Source organism: Eumetopias jubatus, unplaced genomic scaffold (assembly GCF_037043125.1).
Source record: "Eumetopias jubatus isolate StellerSeaLion01/CBP00866 unplaced genomic scaffold, mEumJub1_p1.0 scaffold_8, whole genome shotgun sequence".
NCBI lineage: Eukaryota > Metazoa > Chordata > Mammalia > Carnivora > Otariidae > Eumetopias > Eumetopias jubatus.
This window is the reverse complement of record NW_028274814.1, coordinates 68,411,620-68,417,305: the sequence shown is the minus strand read 5'-3', so window position 1 is coordinate 68,417,305 and position 5,686 is coordinate 68,411,620. Positions and strand designations below refer to the sequence as shown.

Genomic DNA, 5,686 nt, shown 5'->3' with positions numbered 1-5,686 from the left:
AAACTGAATTGTTCCTTCTGGACCTCGAATGCCATGGGTCCTATTACCACTTAAATAGCAATGATGCTGTTAGTCAAAAAGCTAAGTTTTATAAAATTTACATTAATTACTGCAATTTAAAATATGCAGATATAGGATCTTTTTAAAAGAAATAACTTGAAGAAATAAGTAAACAGATTGGTTTTATTGAGATAGAACTTATACACAATAAAATGCACTTTTTTTAAGTGAACAATTCTATGCCTAATCCTTCATAGGTACCAATACAAGTCTCCCAGAGAATCTCTTCATGTGCTAATTAGCCAAACTCAAATAGTTGAATCAAAGATAATTAATATGCTAAATAGTTGGTCAAAATATTTCAATTCAACTTAACCAATTCACAAACATATCATTTCCCAATCTGATGTAAATATAACAGCTTTCCTAAAATATTATATGATTTCCTTAATGTAGAATATTCAGTTATCATAAATGTGTTTGCACTAATTGCCTGCACAAGTTTATAATCAACTTACATTCAATGCCACTGACCTAGGCAAGAAGCCCTGGAAATATAATTTCTGTGAAAGGATATTCTTTTTTCAACCTGTTTCTTCATGATTTCACTATTAATGTCTTTTTTTTTTTTGACACATCCTCCATTAAGTATAAGGCCAAGATTGACAGGCATTTTCTGGAAAGATCCGAATAGTAGCTATTTTCAGTGTTCTGGCCATATGGTCTCTGCTGCAACTACTTAACTCTGCTCCTGTGGTGGGAAAACAGCCATAGACAGTCCATAAGCACAAAAGCATGGCTGTATTCCAATAAAAATTTATTTACATAAACAAGTAACCGGCAGGATTTGACTCACTGATTATAGTTTGCCAAGGCCCCCAGTAAACCTAATAGTTTCCAACTTACTTATTAAGATTAAAATGTCAAAACAATTCTGTAATGGGCAATTATTAGCAATAAATAATCAGGGCAGCGTTCAAAAGCCTATATAGCCTGTGAGCACCAACAGTATTATTTCAACTAAGATTAGCTACTGTTTACAACCTGGCGTAACATAAACACGTATTCTTTACTCCATCCCAGCCAGAGCTCTATAAATGTGCTACCTTAGGACAGTGAATCTATTGGGAAATAGTTTAAGGCCACCAATAATTCACCAATTCATTAAATCTTCAACTATACTTCTGCATTAGAGAAGAAGCTTTTCTAGGTCATTGAATCTCTGGGTATTTCTCACTGAGAAAGAGAGGGCTGTTTTTCTAAAAAACAGAGATTTTGGGACCCCCTCCTGGCTTGTTGGGCTGTAGCAATACTTCTCTTACTGAGGATTCCTTGTTGAAAGGCACGTTAACTAGGGTCAGGAAAATACTGAGCCCTGATCAGCTGGTGCTGTCTGAATCCTATGTTTCAAAAGGTGAAACAGCATGTAAAATGAACTTGCAAGTGAAGCAGGTTCTGCAGATCAGGAAGATGTGCATGAAATTTTTTTAAAATACTTGCTAAGTGTTATACAGGAGAAGGTTATATGGAAGATCAGGTTTTCAAAGATGGTGACATTGGCTTATTTTACAAGGATTTCAGCAAACACACTTACACAACTCAAATGGGATGGATTTTGCTTGACCAAAAATGCTATGACCAGAGACTTGCAGGTCAATATTTGCTAATTCAGTATTTGTGGTGACTTTGTAGAACATAACTACCAGGAATAATGAGAATCAACTGTTTATCACTTTAAGCAGAAATATTAAAAGCCACTGCCCAATTAGCTTCTTGTTTTATTCCCTCTGCCATGAGAATGTCAGGACCTAAATAGGGACTGTTTCTTAAGCCTCAGTTCTGAAATGGAAATGCACAAAGAGTAGAGTCACAGTAGCCAACCCCCAGCTAGCTACATGCAATATGAATGAGAAATAAATGTTGCTTGAGGTTGCTGCTGCTTTAAAGCTACCTAATATAGTGCACTTATCATCTTGCCAAAATTATTTATGTAAACACTTGATAACAACATGTTTATGTCTTACACAGTGTCAAACACACAGTAGCCCTCCATAATTATTGAATGAATGAATAAATGGATGAAATAAATAAAAGAGAGCTAGGAGATATCATAGTACATACTATCACCCACATTTGTTTGGGAAGGATAAAAGTAGTTAAAATGACTGGGGCTCTTTTTTCTTTCCCGTTATGCAGGCATCCACACCTTCTTGTGCAATGCAGGCCACATTCCTAAGACATGATGGGAAAGATTGGAACAAACTGATTTGACTACCTTGCACTCGTGGTCATTGGGGCTGCTTTTGAGTCTGGCAGAGTGGATATTGTCTCTATTAGTGACCCCTTAATTGACGGCAACTTCATGGTCTACATGTTCCAGTCTGATTCTACCCATGGCAAGTTCAGTGGGTCAGTCAAGGCTGAAACATGGAAGCTTGTCATTAATAGAAAGTTCATCTCCATCTTCCAGGAGCAAGATCCTGCCAAAATCAAACGAGGTGTTCCTGGTGCTGAATACGCTGTTGAGTCCACTGATGTCTTTACCAACTTGGAGAAGGCTAGGGCTCACTTGAAAGGTAGAAGAAAAAGGGCCATCTCTGCCTCTTCCACTGATACCCCCATGTTTGGAATGGGCATGAACCATGAGAAGTATGACAACTCCCTCAAGATTGTCAGAAATTTCTTCTGCACTACCAAGTGCTTGACCTTTTTGGCCAAGGTCATCCATGACAACTTTGACATGGTGGAAGGACTCATGGTTGCGGTCCATGACATCACTGGATGGCCCCTGATGGTCCCTCTGAGAAGCTGTGGCATAATGGCCATGAGACTGCTCAAAATATCATCCCTGCTTCTACTGGCACTGCCAAGATTATGGGCAAGGTCATCCCTGAGCTAAATAGGAGCTCACTGGCATCTCTTTCTGTGTCCCCATCCCCAAAATGTCAGTTGTAGATTTGCTCTGCAGTCTGGAGAAAGCTGCCAAATACGATGACATCCAGAAATCAGTGAAGCGAACATCAGAAGACTACCTGAAAGGCATCCTAGGTTACACTGAGAACCAGATTATCTCCTGCAACTTTAACAGTGACACCCACTCTTCTACCTTTGATGTTGGAGCTGGCACTGCCATCAATGACCACTTTGTCAAGCTTATTTCCTGATATGACAATAAATTTGGCTACAGCAACAGGGTGGTGGACCTTATGGTCCACATGGCCTCCAAAAGCCCCAGGACCACCAGCCCCAGCAAGAACAAGAGAGGAAGAGACAAGCCCTCAGCTGCTGAGGATTTCTTGCTCCAACTCATCCCCAAACACACTGAGAATCTCCTGACCCCTGCACAGTTTCAATCCCAGAACCCCTAAAGAAGGGGAGGAGCTTAGGGAGCCCTACCTTGTCATGTACCTTCAATAAAGTACACTGTACTCAGTCACAAACAAACAAACAAACAAGGTCTTTGGGGATTACTTGAGGTTATGGGAATAGATTGGGTCCTGGAATCATCATGAAGCCATTTGTCCAACTCTGTGCAATACCATTTGCCCAAGAATCTGGTACTAATTCAGTCTAGAAAATGGTTTGGTGAAGCTTGAGTGAGTGATGAGTCTTGTGCTTGATGTGCTTCCAGTAAATATTTAATAAATATTTGTTGATCATAATGCCATTTTAAATAACATTTCATGAAAAATATATCCTGCCTTATTAAAATAAGGAAATAAACTAGAACCTAGGGAATACCCCATCAAGATTATAATATTTCTTTGATGAGCAAATGAGTGATTAAAAAATTCCATGTCACTTATTCAAGGCCACAGCAGCACAAAGTTACTTAATTTATTTTTAAGAATACATTTTACCTTTGAATATTTATGACAGTTTTAAGCATGCTCACAATGTATTGCCCCTGTTTGGAAAGTACAATTAAATTTCTGCTTTGGGAGATATTGATATTATCAATGTGTCAGGATAAATCTGAAAGCATGGTGTGAAAATGGGAGCACTAATAGCTTAGTCCAAATCACTGCCTTTCTGTTTGAACAACTTTATTTTTTTTAAAGATTTTATTTATTTATTTGAGAGAGAGAGAGAGAGTGCACATGAGTGGGGGGGAGGGGCAGAGGGAGAATCAGACTCCTCGCTGAGCAGAGAGCCCTATGTGGGGCTCAATCCCAGGATCATGGGATCATGACCTGAGCTGAAGGTGGATGCTTAACTGATTGAGCCACCCAGGCACCCCTCTTGGAGCAACTTTAAACATTATGTGTATATGATGAGTCACATATCCAGAAGAGTAAAAGTTGATGTAAAATCCAGCTCCTTGGGACAACCACCATTGTCTCCTTTCTCGGTATTGCAGGCAATACCTCAAATGTCATTTATTTCACACCTGACACTTTGGAAGAATAGTAAAAAGTAGCATAACATCTTTTATTTGTGTCTTAAAAGGTTTTCCTAGACACCATAGTTGTTCCAAGCCCAGAAGACTTTGTCAGCCCAAACTGGACCAATTACTATTACTATAAGGAGAACTTATAACTGTATTTTGATCTTTTTTATGTTCTTTAAGTTTTACACTGACCTGCTAATTAAAACAATTCTAAAACATTGCAGTATTTGCTTACTAAATCAATGAATTACTGCAAGTATAAAACAGAATCCGAGTTTTAACTATTTTATTGCTAGAGAAAGTCCATTTGTAGAATTTGGTTAAGGGGAAAAAAGCTTCATATGAATCTTTGAGAGACTTTGATATATAGTCATTCAATAAAACAGGTGATTAATATATTAACTATAGAAGATAAAACTATTTGACAAATTTTTGAGAAAACTAATGCACCTGCAAAAATACTCATAAATCAGGTTCATTTATTCCCAGGATTAGAGAAGTCCTCCCAAAGATGCTCAGGCTTATAATAAAGAACAATAAAATTTAATTAGATATCAAAAAAAGGGAGGGAGGAAGGAGTGAGGGAGGAAGGAGAGCTATTGAGAGAGAGCAGCATGTGAAAAGGTAAAGATATATAAAAACATGAAAAGTTGAAGAAATTCATTCAAATTTGATTTTCAGGAGAAAACTATAGAGAAATAAAAACATTTTTAACATAGGCCATTTGAATCCCCGTCATGTGCGTTAATATATCACTTGGTGTGAGGACATCAACATTACTCCAGGTGCCAGGATAAGTGACAGCATACCAGCTCTTTAAGAGTTATTGGTTCTCAAAAGTATTTGGTTTGTTTTTTGTTTCTTGTTTTTTGTTTTTATTTTGTTTTGTTTCATTTTTCTAGAGAGAGAAAGAAAGTGCAAGCAGGGAATGGCAGAGGAAGAGGAAGAGGGAGAGAGAATCTTAAGCTCAACACAGGGCTCTATCTCTTAACCCTGAGATCATGACCTGAGCCAAAATCAAGAGTCAGACACTTAACCAACTGAGCCACCCAGGCACCCCAAAAGTATTTGTATTTTCCATGCTTTTTGTCCACAGTCATGCTCACTTTACTGATCTTTCAAGATAAATCAGATCAAACTTTGGCCCAAATTGATGTGGTTAAGAGAAGTATAGCTATTTCTTACATACTTTTCAGAAGTACTCCCTTTTCTAAAGAAAATGGAATCTTTTAAAAGATGAGGACTGAGATTACCTCTAAGTCAACACTTTATCTGTTTTTGAAAGTAAATCTGTGC

At 37.9% G+C, this 5,686-nt stretch overlaps 1 pseudogene; it reads left to right on the top strand.

Annotated features, from left to right (window-relative positions):
- Window positions 1-2,242: 2,242 nt before the first annotated feature.
- Window positions 2,243-3,368, top strand: LOC114216605 (glyceraldehyde-3-phosphate dehydrogenase pseudogene; annotated as a pseudogene).
- Window positions 3,369-5,686: the final 2,318 nt, after the last annotated feature.